The sequence below is a fragment of the Anomaloglossus baeobatrachus genome, chromosome 8 (assembly GCF_048569485.1).
Source record: "Anomaloglossus baeobatrachus isolate aAnoBae1 chromosome 8, aAnoBae1.hap1, whole genome shotgun sequence".
Classification (NCBI taxonomy): Eukaryota; Metazoa; Chordata; class Amphibia; order Anura; family Aromobatidae; genus Anomaloglossus; species Anomaloglossus baeobatrachus.
Window position 1 is genome coordinate 37,070,116 of NC_134360.1, and position 16,939 is coordinate 37,087,054.

At 45.5% G+C, this 16,939-nt stretch overlaps 1 protein-coding gene across 2 annotated transcripts in view; it reads left to right on the plus strand.

Moving 5' to 3' along the window:
- Positions 1–891: 891 nt before the first annotated feature.
- CCDC71 (coiled-coil domain containing 71) overlaps positions 892–16,939 on the plus strand; it is a 28,014-nt gene continuing 11,966 nt past the window's right edge. Inside the window, exon 1 of one of the 2 annotated variants that reach the window (XM_075321466.1) lies at positions 892–998. The gene's annotated coding sequence lies outside the window, so the exon portion shown is untranslated. Of the gene's footprint in view, positions 999–12,173; positions 12,366–16,939 lie in introns of those variants that run through there. The other variant, XM_075321465.1, reaches the window with a different exon arrangement.

Consider the following 16,939-nt stretch of genomic DNA (forward strand, 5'->3'; position numbering starts at 1 on the left):
CTTCCCCATCCAATTCAGCCATTTTTTTTCCTCCCCCCCCAGCTTTTCTACAGATCCCCTTTAACTTCTATTTTACTTGATACTTGAATCGAGCCTGTCCGAGCGTCCGACCTGATTGATTTGAGTACCGGGCACTCGAGCATTTTAGTACTCGCATATCACTAGTAGTGATTTTTCTGGATTTGCTATCATTCATCCCATCAACGTCAACCTCCCTTCAGCTTGAGTTGGCTGATAACAGAGAACAATCAACTGTAGAGAAAATTAAAACAAAGGGACATGAATCTAGAATCGAGTCTCTATAGATTTCTATGACCTACAGTCCAAGATGAGAGCTCTTCGATGACGGTCGACATGCCTGACCTGCATACTAATAGCGCTCCTATCCCTTTAATAACCCATTTCCTCCGAGCCTCGCTCCTCCATTATCTAAACTGAATCAAGCTTTCGTTGCACGACCAAGAGGCCTCGGTTATCCCTTCCCTGTACTGGATGGGATCTTCTTGACCTATTTTCAGTATGCACGATGCAAAATTTGGACCTTTGAGGAGGGGGCGATTAAAAATTGTGGACGTATCGGGGTACGACGTTGCAATTATTGACAATTCTCTCCTTAATTATTGCCTTCCTGCAGATATGCTGCTAATCTACGGCTTTACCAGCCGTATCCAAAGAGGAAAAAGGCTCTCATCGCTCTGTAAGATCCATAAGGATTTTTTTCTCTTTGCTGTTTTTGATTTTTTTTTGTGTGCAATAAAAGGAAAGATCCAACCACCAATCCACAGCGCATAAGGCAAAGCCTGCTCCAGGCGGTGGAGACACAGCTCACTGTGTGTGTGGGGGAGGAGGAGTAAAACTGCAGCATGCAGTGGGGGAGGGGAAGAAGTATTATCCGTGTTCACCAGAAACCCCGTGGCTGTGCCTTTGATACATTCCCTAACTGACAGCACATTAGCATTCAGCAATTGTGCCCTTCGCCCTGCCGGAAAGAAGAAGAGGTATGATTGAGAATTTCACATATCCCAGGGGTGTCAATGGGGTTTTTTTGCATTTGGAGTGTATGTCATGCAGAAAAATAAAAAAAGGGCATCCTCCAAGACTGGGGATGGGGGGAAGGGCAGGAGGAGGATGGCCGCCACTGAGCAACAATTTGGGCTTGGGTTGGGTATTAAGTGACGATGGTCTGACAGGTGGTAGTGAATTAGGTAAATGGAGTAGGCCTAGTAGTCAGGGCCGTCCGGCCTTCTCCTCCTGGTGCAGTCAGGCCTGAGATTATCCAGCCCATGGATGACCAATATGTATTTGACCTCGTATGAGTCCAAAAATGTCACTGTCCGTGGCCAAAAACCCAAAAATATCCAACATGACTCATCCATTTTTAACCAGGGGTCCTTGATGACCCCTTCATTTTAGGATCTGCATTCATCTTCAACAGCTCATTCTTCAGATAGGTCCAGAGGCGGACATATGTTTGGTGTACAAAGGCCCAAGAGGGTTGGGGGCCCTACTGGACTGCAAAGGGCCTATACATTGTTTTTGCACGGGGGCCCTTTCCGGTCTGTGTCCACCAGTGGTCCAGTCTCTCATACATATACACTTATTCGAGCAGCCAGACACCCATTACATCCCATCTTCCAAGGATCAGACATGTTAAAACTCAACATGCCCGATCTTTCTTTTCTCCGACATCATCTCTCGGAGTAAAGTTTGTCGATGTCCATACATAGAAGATATTAGGCCGGTTTCGGTGACTTTTCCAATTCTGATCCATAGTTTGTCACTAATATGATCACTTCTTCGGATTCTAAGGCCCCTTTCACACATCAGTTTTTTGCCATCAGTCAGAATACGTCGAATTTTGAAAAAAACAGATCAGCGACTTATGCCGCTGGATCCGTTTTTTTCTCATTGACTTGCATTAGCGACGGATTGCGACGGATAGCCTCATGTTTCATACGTCGTTCGACGGATCCGTCGAAAAATGTTTGTCCGTCGAACAGAGACGACGTCCACAGTAACGATTTTTGTGTACGGCAAAAAACGGACAGCGCCAGATCCATCATTGTCCGTCGTTTGGTAGAATGGAAGCCTATGGGAGCAGGATCCGGCGTCATCCGTCAAATGACAGCATCCGGCTATGGATTCCGTTTTTTTTAACTAAGCATGCTCCAAGTATTATTTTGCCCCCAGCTAGTTGGATCCGTCGAAAAATGGATCAGTCGCATCAGTTTTGCCACAATCTGCACCGGATCCATCAATCCGGGAGAAAACGGATTGTTACAGATGGCAGAAAACTAATGTGTGAAAGGGGCCTAATCTTTGGGGGAATCTTTAATTTCCCTCAACTGGGGAAAATTAAGCATTGCGCAATTATTATTGAAAATAAATGGGCTGCTCATGTCCTCCAGATTGAGAGATGCTCTTGGTGGGCCTTCTTGAAGACCCCTTAAAGGGAATTTCTCATCCACCTTTTAATTACTTTTCAGACATAAGGATTGGACATGTTAAAACACAACATGCCTGATCTTTCTTTCCTCCGACATCATTCCTCGGAGTAAAGTTTGTCAATGTCAATACATAGGCCAGTTTCGGTGAGTTTGCCAATTCTGATCCATAGTTCGTCACTAATATGATCACTTCTTCAGGTTCTAATCTTTGGGGGAATCCTTAATTTCCCTAAACTGGGGAAAATTAAGCATTGCACAATTATTATTGAAATCAATGGGCTGCTCATGTCCTCCAGATTGAGAGATGATCTTGGTGGTCCTTCCTGAAGACCCCTTAAAGGGAATTTCTCATCCCTCTTAATTACTTTTCAGACATAATAGGGACATCACAAAGGTCAAGATCTTTGAGTTTCCATCATGTTGGATCCTTATTAATTCGCTAAGGGCCTGGTTGTCCCTGACATCATACTTAAGGTTGTGGTCGTGGTAAGGGCTTTATTGGCCGCAATGGTACATCCTTTTTGCCGTGATTTTCCAAAATTATAAAAAAATTGGTCTTAAAAAAGTGATGTGACCAAACAAAAGCAAAGGTGGGATTTACCTTGAAATGTGCTAATTTTGCAGAGTGCAGTTATATAGATAAGCCATAATGCTACCTCTGCTTCAAATTAGGAGCTGAAGTTTGTGCTCCAGAGCTGTTCTCCATACTTTTAAAACGGGGCAAGAAAATAGGCGAAGCTTCCCTCACACCCTTCCTCCCATCTATGCCTTTTATCTTTGTGTCTGGCCTGGGTGAATAAGTTTCCATGGAGCAGGCATTCCTGCGCCGAGGTACAAACACCCACGACAGCCCACATGCATTCTCTTTCTATTTGCGCTTCCATGAATTTCCATGGGAGGACACAGCTATAACTATATAGAAAAATATGCAATTTTTATAAAGAAAAAAATATATAGTAAATTTCAACAGATCTAAAAAAAAAAAAACTTTGACCAAACTTCCAAATTCCACTTCTATTACTTTTTCTGGTTCTTTAAGCTGCTTTCACACATCCGTTTTTTGCAATGCGGCTCAAAAACCTATGCAACGGATGCGGCGAAAAAAACGGATCCGTTGCATAAGTTTTTCCATGCGGCCCGTCCGTTTTTTGATGCATGTGGCTTGATACTGAGCATGCGCAGTTCAAAAAACCGCATCCGGCGGCTGGATGCGTTTTTTGACGCAGGACGCCGCATCCGGCGTCCATAGGCTTTGTAAATCGCGCCGTATCCGGCGCGATGTGTTTTTTTCGCCACCCAAAAAAATGTGCCAGGCAACGTTCCATCTGGCCGCCGCATGGGCTAAATATGCCGCATCCGGCAAAAACTGGATGCAACGCAAGGCCATGCGGCACAATACGGCGCTAATGCAAGTCTATGCGGGAAAAAAAACGGTTGCGTTTTTTCTGCAGAGCGCCGTATTGTGCCGCACTGCAAAAACCAAATGTGTGAAAGCAGCCTTAGCTGTGATTTAATACCGGCAGAGTAAATTGGGTAACAGGCCACAAAAATATTGACAGTGCTGATATGGACCACTGTACGCCCAAGGTGTGGTTGACCCATGGATATGATAAGGCTGAAAAGATACGTTCAGGCTCGGCACGTGGAATTTGACACCATTTCAGAGCCGTGTCACAAATTTCCGTATCTACTGTGCAGACACTGACCCAACAAGGGCTGATGGGAGATTTCAGCTCCGTAGTCTGCAGAATTTAAAATGCAGCTCTAGCAACCAATGGGGTTACAACCTTAAAACTTCCAATATATATATTAGATAGCAATTGTCCAAAAAACATTTATTTTGGCAGGATTGGACCACCATTAGAGTTGATGCGAACTGATTTGCATGTCCCAGTCCACGGCCTAGATCAGTAATATGTGGCAGGGAACCCCAAGAGCTGCCCCGCCACTATATCCGATGGCTCGTCTTTTGATTACCTGGCCTGGCATGACTTCAAATGTCTAATGATGTTGTTCCAGGCTGAGGAGCCATGGATGCCGTCAAATAAGATATGGTTTTCAGGGCTCGAAAGAGTTGGTGCAAATCGATTTGCACAACCAGGTCCATTGGTCGGGTCAGTAATATGTAGCCGCTGGACCAGAGCCCTGAAAGCCGCCCCACTACTATATCCGAGGACTCTTCTTTTGATTAGCTGGCCTGTCACGACTTCACGTGTCCAATGACATCAGGCCAGGCAGAGAAGATGTGGTTTTTCAGGGCTCGGAAGAGTTGGTGCAAATCAATTCGCACAACCTGGTCTATCGCCCAGGTCAGTAATATGTGGCTGCTTGACCGGAGCCCCGAGAGCCGGCCCGACACTATATCCAATGGCTCTTCTTTTGATTAGCTGGCCTGTCACGACTTCACGTGTCCAATGACGCCAGGCCAGGCTGAGGAGCCACGGATGCCATGAAATAAGATACTGTTTCAGGGCTCGAAAGAATTGGTGTTAATCGATTCGCATGACATGGTCCATTGGCCAGGTCAGTAATATGTGGCCGCTGGACCGGAGCCCTGAGAGCCGCCGCCGTCACTATATCCAATGGCTCTTCTTTTCATTAGCTGGCCTCTCACGACTTCACATGTGCAATGATGTCATTCCAGGCTGAGGAACCATGGATGCCATCAAATAAGATGCGGTTTTCAGGGCTCAAAAGAGTTAGTGCAAATTGATTCGCACGACCAAGTCTTTTGGCCAGGTCAGTAATCTGTGGACGCTGGACCGGGTCGTGCGAAACGATCTGTACCAACTATTTCGACCATCTAATATGTATTGAGGTCTTCCAACAGGTGATGTCGGGGGAGATATAAATCCAACGGTCAGAATACAATCACCTGATCTTTTTTTCCTGCGAGAGGATAAGCCGACGCCAGATGATTCTGGTATCGACTTACAAGACTCTTCTAAGTCACCTGCTTTGCCTAGCCGACCGTAATCTAAGGTGTACGGCCATTAGTGTCTTAAAGACATACTTTGACACTCATGGTCCGAGTGCGACAAATCCTTGGCAAATTTGCTATAACATTTTTTTTTTCTTTTGGTGTGAAAATGTGAAATTTATCTTGAAACAAGTGTCGAGTTGTTCTCTCTACGAGCAGATGGAGCCTCGTGACGCCCTTCTCCTTTTTCGCACCAAGGAACCACCACGTCTGATCGCGTTCTAGGTGTTTCATTGCGAAGTCTGAACTTGTCGGTGTGATGGATCTGTGTGGACCGTCAGGTCTGGTCTGAAGTAAGGAAAAGTGTTGTAGAGATGACTGTGAGCCACCTCGTCTCCGGCACACATGCATTATATTTCCTTCACGCCTCGCCTCTGCGATAAGCCTGATTAATCCTGACGTGTAAAGATGCTGCGCGACCCCCGGCGTGTCACCTCACAGCTGGTGCACCGTCCCTCAGAGGTGTAATGTGTTTCCGGATCTGACGAAATTCTGCAGATCAGTAACGGCCTGAATATAATGATCACTATAAATAATGTAGAATAATCAGGAGGTTTTATGGAGGATCGATCCTCGACTCCGCGCTGCTGTGGATACTAAGCGAGGTCATTCACCGGAGACGCGGCATGATAGACGATGCATAATGGCCCCTGTTTCCTAAAAAAGGACCCCAGGAGCAAACTAAACCCACCCATTACTAATTAATAGTATATGGCGGTATAATGGCCTTCCACAGATCCAGAAGTCATGCCTGTTCTGCTCAGAAGCAGAGGACCACTGCAGTCTGTGACTGGCTGCAGGGGTCAGATGACTAAACCCACCCAGTATTAATTAGTAGTATATGGCCACAGATCCAGACGTCATGCCTGTTCTGCACGGAAGCATAGGACCACTGCTGTCTGTGACTGGCTGCAGGGGTCAAGTGACTATAAGAGCATGCCTAGCTGTAGGGGTCAGGTGACTAACCCAGCCAGTACTAATTAGTAGTATATGGCAGTATAATAGCCCACCACAGATCAAGAATTAATGCCTATTCTTCTTGGAAGCAGAAGACCACTGCAGTCTGTGACTGGCTGCAGGGGTCTGCTGACTAAACCCATGCAGTATTAATTAATAGTACTACGCCGCGCTGCTGTGGATAGTAAGCAAGGTCATTCACCAGACATGCGGCATGATAGACGATGCCTAATGGCCCCTATTTCCTAAAAAGGGACCCCAGGAGCAAACTAAACCTACCCAGTCCTAATTAGTAGTATCTGGCGGTATAGTGGCCTGCTACAGATAATGCCTATTTTGTTCAGAAGCAGAGGACCACTGCAACCTGTGACTGGCTACAGGGGTCAGGTGACTAAACCCACCCAGTACTAATTAGTAGTATATGGCGGTATAATGGGCCACCACAGATCTAGAATGAATGCCTGCTCTGCTTGGAAGCAGAGGACCACTGCAGTCTGTGACTGGCTGCAGGGGTCAGGTGACTATTAGAGCACGTCATGAGCTGTTTCTGTAATAATGTACTCTTTTAAGTCACCTGACCACTGTAGCTGATCCCAGACTGCATCAGTCGAACGACTTCTGAATGGAGAAGGTTCTGGAGTGGCCTGAAATGAAAGTGAGTATGCCAATGTTTGTTGTTTTTTTTTTTTTTACTTTAAAGGGGTATTCCCATCTCCAAGATCCTATCACATTATATAGTAGGTGTAATAATATTAGCAAATCCCTCCAATTAGAAATGTAGTATAGTTCTCCTGATTAACTATGTCTATTACATCATTGGCAGGGCATTGCAGCTTAGGTATGTATGGTTACGACCACAATCAACTAATTAAGGGCACGCTCACACGAGCGTGAAAAACGGACGAGTGCAATGCGAGAAAATATCGCATTGCACTCTGACCAATGTTAGTCAAATGAGAGAGAGCATGTGGTCAGCTTTTCTCGCATCCAGATTCTGGATGCAAGAAAAGTCGCAACATGCTGCGATTTTCTGCGAGAGCCGTACCCATGGTGCGAGAGAAACATCGGACTGCACTCGGATGTTATCCCAGTGCAGTGCGATATACGCACAGGCTGACAATGGAGGAGATGGGGGGATTAACCCCTCCCTCTCCTACGCAGCGCCCGCCCTCAGCTTCGCAGCTGTGACCCGATTGCAAGATCGGGTCACAGTCGCATGACACTCGGCTCACGCTCACAGCAGAGCCTGAGGCGGGGGACATTAGCATATCGCATCCGATGCTCTCACATCGGATGCCATACGTTTGTGTGAGTACAGCCTAACTGTCACTATATGAGTGGTCGTAACCTTGGATACCTAAGCTGCAATGCCCTGCACATGAGGTAAGAGACATAGCTAATCAGGAGAATTATACTGCATTTCTAATTGTAGATATTTGCTAATATTATTATCATTATTATACCTACTACATATTGGGATAGGATCTTAGAAATGTGAATAACCCTTCCATACCCGAAAAAAAAATGTTTTTCTCTATCTGACAGCACTATTAACATATTTTAGACTGAGGGTTTTTTTTAAAAGTGGATATTGGAGCCAATTCGGCACCAAAACCCACATGAAAAAAAAATGCAAATACTCCTATTCATTCAATGGGAAGATGAAAAAATTGGGGTTTTTTTTCTATACATAAAATTAAAAAAAGTAAATAAAAAAGCAGCATCAGTTCTTAAGGTGTTTGTGCTTTAAAAAAAAATCTATAAATCCTAGGAATCAATGAAATGTTCCGTATACAAATAAAATGTGAAATAAACCCAGCAAAAATATTAGTTTTTATTTTTTTATGCAGATTTTTCTGGTTAAAAAGATCGAGACTAAGAAAAAAAATGGATAAACAACAAAAATTTTTGAAGTAAAAGTAGTTGAAATGACATTTTTTTTTTTGCGTAACTTACATTTTCGCAAAAATGTTGGCAAATTTTTGAAAAGTGGAAAGTTTTGTTTTGCGTGGTCTTGTCCGACAAATTCATCATCATTTAGGCCGTAAAGCGTGATAAAAATGGTCTTCAGTCCCTTGGGGAGGCACATGGCAGCCGAAATATGCTCAAATGAAGAGGCGCGCATCTCAATAAATGTGGCGCATCTTCCTCCCGTTCATCAAATGCCAGTTTGATAAATTGATTTTTTTTTAGGTTTGTCTGTGGTACTGCACCTCAGCTTTATTGAAGTAAACTGCGATACCTGTCGACAGGTGTGACGCTGTTTTTGGGATGAAAGCAGCCATGTTTTTCTAACTCTGCAGCTGCCCCCTCCCCCCAATTTTATGGCAGCTTTGCTTTCCGTCATCTACGTAAGAGATTATCCCGAGTCATGAAACAAGTGTGCAGATCATCTCCCTGACAGCAGCGTCAGCGGGAGGTAACCTGATTTCCCAGCAACCATAATACAAAGTATTTAAATGTCAATTTATTTGCTAAACTGGCGGCTTATTATGGCTTACGCCGCGAGAATTCTCAGGCCGTAAGCGAAACGTATTTATATCTAGTCAATAAAAGGGCAGACTCGCCATCTATTCTCCTCACAGTAATCCTCCTGTAGCCATTTTCTATCAAACGGATAATTCTGCGAGAACGAGGCCCATTCATCTGCCTCACGCGTAATCCGCCCAACCGTCCAAAATCACATTTTATCGACCACAAAAGTGTAAAAAAAAAAAAAAAAAATAGATTTTTGCACCGTCAGACATCTATTTCAGATACACAGCGGTCATCCTATTTTTTCACTGACCACAAGGGGCCATAATAATAAACTAGTGGTCGTAGCTGCATTGATTTTCTGAGGTAATTTATGGGCGGCCATATTTAGCTGGCTTTCAGGAGAATATCCAGTCACAATGTAAAAAAAAAATAGACGTATAGTTTGTAAATTAGGGGTCAGAGCAGCGGACAAAGTTTGCTCATCATGCTTTATTTATTTACAGAGATTTTGGCATGGTTTTGTTTGGCGGCCATTTTGCAAACATGACAACAAGAAGTACAGCCATATTGAATGTAATTTCTCAATTAGCCGCTCATAAATTCATTCCTGTCATTCTGTTCTCACGTCCAATTGATATTAAAATGACTGCTTTACTATCGGTTTCTGAGATGTTCATTGAAAAATGTTAAAAAGTGCAACTATATTAGTTGTCATTTTTACAAAATGGCCGCCAGAACATAAATAGTCATATGTAAACAGATCTTTTTATGGAGACATGGGTTGCGTGACATTGAGTCTTAGGCAAGTGAATTGGCCAAAAAATGTACAACTTTTTTACAGTTGCGCTTTGGCTGTAAAACAAAAATGTAAATTGCGGCCATGTTTTTTAGAGCTCACACAAAAATTAGATGTGATGTTGTAGTGTGTCAGTGTAGTCTTCATGTACATGACACAAGCCAACATGTAAGGAGACAATGGTACAAAGAAGCAGTTATGAGGGGGCGTCGTTATGTGGGGCTGTTATAGGGTGCTGTTATGGGGACTGTTATAGGGCACTGTTATGGGGGCTGTTATGGGACTGTTATAGGGCGCTGTTATGGGGGTTGTTATAGGATGCTGTTGTGGGACTGTTATGGAGGCTATCATAGGGCGTTGTTATGGGGGCTGTTATAGGGTGCTGTTATGGGGGCTGTTGTGGGGCGCTGCTATAGGGAACAGTTATGGGGTGCTCTTGTGGGGTCTTTGTTGCCATCAGTGATACAGGACATTCTTATATGGACTTTGTTGGTGTCAGTATTATGGGGGCTTTGTTGCCATCACACTTATGGGGAAAGATGCTATTATGAGGACACCTATGGCGCAGAGTGGATAGTGCTATTATGGGGGCACTGTAGTAGATACTGTTAGGCAAGGCTAATATTTGGAGATCCTATTCATAACAGAAGGAAGAATGCTTTGCTGCATCCCTCGTACAACCAATGCCTCTGATGCCAGGCAGACCCCATTGATATATGATGGGGTCTTGGGTTCCTGCATAATAGAAAAAAAGCAAGGCATGCATGGAGCTTCCGCTGCAGTTATGGGGGCACTGTTATGGAGGATGCAGCAGCTGGCACTGTTATGCCGAGCGTACACCAGAGCTGGAATTTTTTTGGGGGAGTACCATCAACAGCACTATTTTGGGGCATTGCAGCCAGCACTGTTATGGGGGTGATGTGGTTGGTATTGTAATGAGGGGCTCCGCAGCCAGCACTGTTATGGAGTGTACTGGGGTTAGGGGGTGCTGCGGTCGGCACTGTTATAGTTTTTGTAACTGGTTCTGTTATAGTGGGACACTGTGGCCGTCTCTTTTATGGCTGCAACTGCGGACACACTGTTATGGGGGGCTATGCAGCCAGCAATTTTATGGGGGAGAAGCTACATCCGGCAGTGTTATGGGGGGGGGAAAGAGCTCCTTGGCCAGCACTGTTATGGGGGTGCTGTAGCCAACCCCATTATGGGGGGCATGGATGCCGCTCTTCTATGGGGGTGCTGCACTCACATTGTTACGGGGGGCTATGCAGCCAGCAATCGATGGGGGAGCTACTACATCCAGCACTGTTATGGATGGGCTCCTTGTCTGGCACTGTTATGGGGGGCTCTGCGTCCAACAATATTAAGGGGGGGCTGGTGCTGTGGCCAGCATTGTAATGGAGGACTCTGTGGCAGTCACAGATTAGGGGTGCTAAGCCAGTTCTCTTATAGGGGGGCACGTCCGTCCCTTATGAGTGGCTGTTGCAGCGTGCTCTGTTACAGGAGTGCTACATCTGGCTCCACTTTGAAGGGTCCGTAGCCAGCTTTGTTATGGGGGCGCCGTAGCCAGCTTTGTTATGGGGGCACTATAGGCATCATTGTTATGGGGGGCCCCGCAGCCAGGTTTGTTATGGGCGGCACTGTGTGCAGCATTGTTATGGGGGGGAGCCATGGCCAGCTTTGTTATGGGGGGCCACGTTGCCAGGTTTGTTATGGGGGGCACTGTGTGCAGCATTGTTATGGGGGGCGCCGTAGCCAGCTTTGTTATGGAGGGCCCTGCTTTGTTATGGGGGCGGCGCTGTGTGCAGCATTGTTGTGGGGGCTCCGTTGCCAGCTTTGTTATGGGGGGCACTGTGTGCAGCATTGTTATGTGGGCTTCGTTGCCAGCATTGTTATGGGGGGCACTGTGTGCAGCATTGTTATGGGGGCTCCGTTGCCAGCTTTGTTATGGGGGGGGCATTGAGTGCAGCATTGTTATGGGGGCTCCATTGCCAGCTTGTTATGGGGGGGCATTGAGTGCAGCATTGTTATGGGGGCTCCATTGCCAGCTTGTTATGGGGGGGCATTGAGTGCAGCATTGTTATGGGGGCTCCATTGCCAGCTTGTTATGGGGGGCACTGTGTGCAGCATTGTTATGGGGCGCTGTGGCTGTCACTTATACCCTTTGTCCTAGGTTTCCCCTCCACTGTCTCCTGCAGAGGTGGGGGAGGGGAGAATTTTTTGTTCTAGATCTCCCAGTCCCATTCATCAAACAGGAGGCCTGTAGGACCCCCACCTGCACCTTCATTAAAGCCCCAGTCTGCCATGTATGCTCTTACTGACCCCCCTCCCACGTATAGAAGACATTTTAATGGCCATTATCAGCAATGGCTGCTTCTTTATGTACTACAACCCCAATCCTCCCCATCCCCATCCCCCAGGCGCAGTGTGGGCGGGGCGCCGCGCGTGTGCTGCGCGCTAGTCCCGGCTCCGTCCAGCAGGTGGCGCTCGCCGCCCGCTCTACACTGGGCGGCGTTGTTACCCGCCATGGACGTTGGGGGGCGGCATAGGCTCGGGCGGAAGCGAAACGGCATTTCCGGCGCTCAGCGGGGCGGCCATTTTTTTTGTGTGGAGCGGCGGAGGCCGTGCTGGGGTGTCACCAGGGGGAGCAGGAGACGGGTCCGGAACTGAGGAGGAGGCGGAGACGAGAGCGGCGGCACAGACAGAGCAGGTAGGAGAGGGGATGAGGCGGTGACCGGGGACGTATCCCCTCCCCCACCATACCGGATCATTAGGAGCCGCCTCCCTCCCCCAGACAGCGGCCGCCTATGTGTCCGGCAGCGCCTCCTGTCATGTCTACCACACGGATAACACTGTGGCGGTGCGTCCATCATCCAGAGCCTTATTATTGCGTCTAAAGGGGAACTCCAGATGCAATAGCCCAAATGGTAATTCCTTAAAAGGGCACCTGCACCTGGTCGCCACTGGGGGCGCTGTTGTCAGGAACCGTCTTGTCCAGTGTGATCTTAGCCTTCATCCATTGGTTACATAGACTGTCCCTCCCTGTTACGTTGTCCTCCATCTTTGATGCCCATTTCTAATGCAGCCCACAATCCCAGTCTCCATGTCGTCTAATGGCCAAAGCCAGTCTGACCGCTGCAGCCAGTCGGAGATCGAGGGAGGCAGAGGTATTGGCAGGACCATGGTAAATAAAAATAGAGGGGTTGACCAACCCCTTTAAGACTTCTGATGCTGACGACATTAAATTTAGCATTTTTGCATTTATTTCTCCCCTTCAAGGACCCATAACGTTTTTATTTTCTCATCACTATACGAGGCTTGTACTTGGCGGGATGGGTTGTACTTTTGAAGGACATCATTCACTTTACCATATAATGTGCTGACAAACGGGGACAATGTCCAAATGTTTATGAAATGGTGAAAAAAACAAAACACAATTCTGCCCTCGTTTTTGACCTGACAACAAGGCGTTTTTGTATATTTTCACACCAGCCATTGGGACTGTTTAGGTTCTAACATCCTGCCCTTTTAGGAAGGAGTTTTCAGCAGTTTCCTTATCAGAGGCAGGATTATAATCTGATAATAGAAGATTCACCAATCACAATAGATGTTACCGCTGACCACCCCCCCCCCCTATCCTGACCTTTGCCCATCCTGTCCGTTCAGGAACAGTTTTCAGCAGTTTCCTTAGGAGAGGCAGGATTATGATCTAATAATAGGGGATCCACCAATCTCAATAGATGTCCAGCTGACCTCCCCCCTTCCTTCACAATGACGTGCACTTTATGCTCTTTCAGTTAGTTTTCAGCAGTTTCCTTATCACCAGAGGCAGGATTACAATCTGATAGAGGATGCACCAATCACAATAGATGTCACCCCCACCCCCCCTTTATAGTGACCTTTGCGCTTGCCGCTCCTTCAGGAACAGTTTTCAGCAGTTTCCTTATCACCAGAGGCAGGATTACAATCCAATTGAAGATCCACCGATCACAATAATGTCACCACTGACCTCCCCCCTCCCTTCCCAATGAGCTGTACACATTATGCCCTTTCAGGAAGAATTTTCAGCAGTTTCCTTATCAGCAGAGGCAGGATTATATTTTGATAATAGAGGATCCACCAATCACAATAGATGTCACCACTGACCTCCTCACCCCCCCCCTTCTCAATGACCCTTGCACACGCTCATTAGATGCTTCAGTATAATAGATGGGGGCCAGGGGTCCAACCATTGTGGCTAATGTACATGTGCATTTCCTGAAAACAAAGGAAGTTAGTCTAAAATAACCCAAGTGGTCGGTGTGAGAATTACAAGATTACAAATTGTGGAATGTAAAAAAACAATTGCTAAAAAAATAAGGAATACGTTTATCATAAAGACCTGATTTAATGTATTGGTCCTTTTTTGATAGTTTTTTTTTTTAAATAAAAAAAAAAATAAAAAAAGCTTAATTCCATATAAAAATAAAATTCATCATTTTCTGAGCTACGTTCTATGTTTGTCGTGTGCGGTCCGGGCTCATTTTTTTGCGTGCTGAGCTCCAGTTTTTATTGTCACCATTTTCATCGGTTTATGTTGCATTTTTTTTTTTTCTAAGAAGGTGCAGAGACTGAAAAAAAAAAATTGAAACGAGGTTTTGATGATTTTTTTTTTTTTTTTTTTTTTTCCCCACGATATTTAAATAATTTTATATTTTGATAGTTAGGACTATTATGCATGCGACAGTGCTAGATGCTTATTGTTTGTGTGGTATAATTTTATATATTATTATTATTAATAATAATAATAATATATGATATTGAAAAAGTAATGGCAGCACTAATAGGGTTTTCCACACTAATAAAGTTAATGTTAATAGATCTTGGAAAAATAATTTACACAATAGAATGTGATTAATAAACAAAAAAATTCCTGTGCTGACATAATCTTACAATTATGTCCCTGCTGTGTACTGTGTAATGGCCGTGTCTGACTATACAGGGACATGGTCTGATCATACCACAGCTCCTGGGCCGGGGAGGAAGTAAAAAAGTATAAATACATTACAGCACGGGATCGGAAATTATTCTTTGAGGTAAAACATTTTTTAAAAATGGACAGAGAAATGTTTTACCTCATAGAAAGAATCAGCTGTGATCCTGTGCTGTAATGTCTTTATACTCTTATTTTACTTCCTCCCCTGCCCATGAGATGTATGATCAGACCATGTCCCTGTACGGTCAGACACAGCCATTACACAGTACATAGCAGGGACACATACTGTATATAAGATTATCGCAGCACAAGAACTTTTTTTTCAAAAAAAACCCATATCCAATTGTGGAAATTATGATTCCAAGATCTGTTAATGAAATTAACAGCAGCAATTGAGGTGGGCTACAGCTGGCTCTTGTATGAAGCTGACCCCCGCTCCATACACCTACATGTAGTACGCCGTGTACCTAAGGCTACTTTCACACTTGCTTTGAACGGCATCCGTTGCATTGCGTTGTGTGACGGATGCAATAGATGCGTTGCATATAGTGGCACAATGGATGCAACGGATCGTACAAAACGGAAAGCTTTTTTTTTTTTTTTTTTTCTTCTTTACAGTTTTACCGGCGGCAGTCTATTGTGAACGATCAGCTGACCACCTGGCTGCCGGGCACTCAGTTGAGTGCTCTCAAAAGCCGGCTGCCGGGCACTCAGCTGAGTGCTCTCAAAAGCTGGTCGTTCGGCCACCGAGAGACCAAATAAAGTTTGTGATTTAAAAGAAAAAAAAATAAAAAAATGAGCATGCGCAGTGAAAAAATAAAGGATTCCGCTGCTCAAAAAAACGTTACATGCTGCGTTGCTTCCACCCGGCGGAAGCAACACAGTGTCGGCCAGCGGAAGCAACGCAGGTACTTTGGGCACAATCCGTCGTCCATACAAGTCTATAGGAAACAGCGGAATCCGTTAACGGATTCCGCTGTTTTCCAAAAGGGCGGATTGCGCCAGAAGGTACTTAACGCAAGTGTGAAAGTACCCTTAAAGGGATCCTTTCACCAGTTTTTGCCTCATAAGCTGCGGCCACCACCAGTGGGATTTTTATATACAGTATTCTAACATGCTGTATATAAGAGCCCAGGCCGCTGTGTAGAACATAAAAAACACTTTATAATACTCACCTAAACTGGTCGCTGCGGTGGATGTGGCTCAGATGGGTGTCTTTGTCCTCCGGTGCCAGCGCCGCCTCTTTCGGCCATCTTTGTCATCGCCTCTGTCGTCCTTCTGAAGCCGCGGTACATGACAGGTCTGACGTCATCCATACTCACAGCCATTCAGGTCCTGAGTAGGGCAGATCAAAGTATTGTAGTGCGCCTGCGCAGGACCGGCGAGTGTATATGACGTAGCCGCGTCATTCACACAGGCTTCAGAAAGAGGACGAAGATGCCCCAAAATTCAGATACCAGGAGGAGTGCGGGCCCTGCTCGCTGCTTACAGTCTATGATGAAATAGGGGAGGCACAAAAGGTGAATGGGGGGGAGAAAAGTTTGTCATATATGGTCCAGCCATCAATTTAATAGGGGATTCTTAGGCTACTTTCACACATCATTTTTTTGGCATCAGGCACAATCCAGCGTGTGCCTGATGCAACGGATTCGGCGCAGAATATGCAAAAACTGATGCGCCTGATCCTTTTTTTTTTTTTTTTACGGTTCCGGATCCTTTTTTTGACAGTTCCATTTCGTCCGTTTTTTTGCTGGATCCGTTTTTTTTCAATACATTGGAGTATGCTCCGTTTACAAAAAACGAATCCGGCGGCCGCATCCGTTTTTTGCCGCATTACGCCGGATCCGGCGTCCATAGGCTTCCGTTGTAGATCACGCCAGATCCGGCGCGATGCGTTTTTTTTGTCAGAGACAAAAAAACGTTACAAGAGACGTTCCATCCGGCCGCCGCATTAGCCAATTATGCCGGATCCGGCAGAAGCCGGATGCAACGCAAGGCCATCAGGCACAATCTGGCGCTAATACAAATCAATGGGGATAGAACAGATCCGTTTTCAGGTTTTTTTTTTGTTTTTTTTTTCCGGATTGTGCCAGATGGAAAAAAAAAAAAACTGTGTAAAAGTAGCCTAAAACCAAGAAACGAAAAACTCCTAAAAACAATATTTATTAATATATAATATTAAAATGCTCTTAATCGTAAAAGCGTAATAACTCTTAAATTACTAAATTGTAGACTGGTCACGTGAGGTGAGTGCGAGGAAGAAAGGGGGTAGAGGCAACTAGTGAAAGAGGAGTGCTGATTGTCTCTAC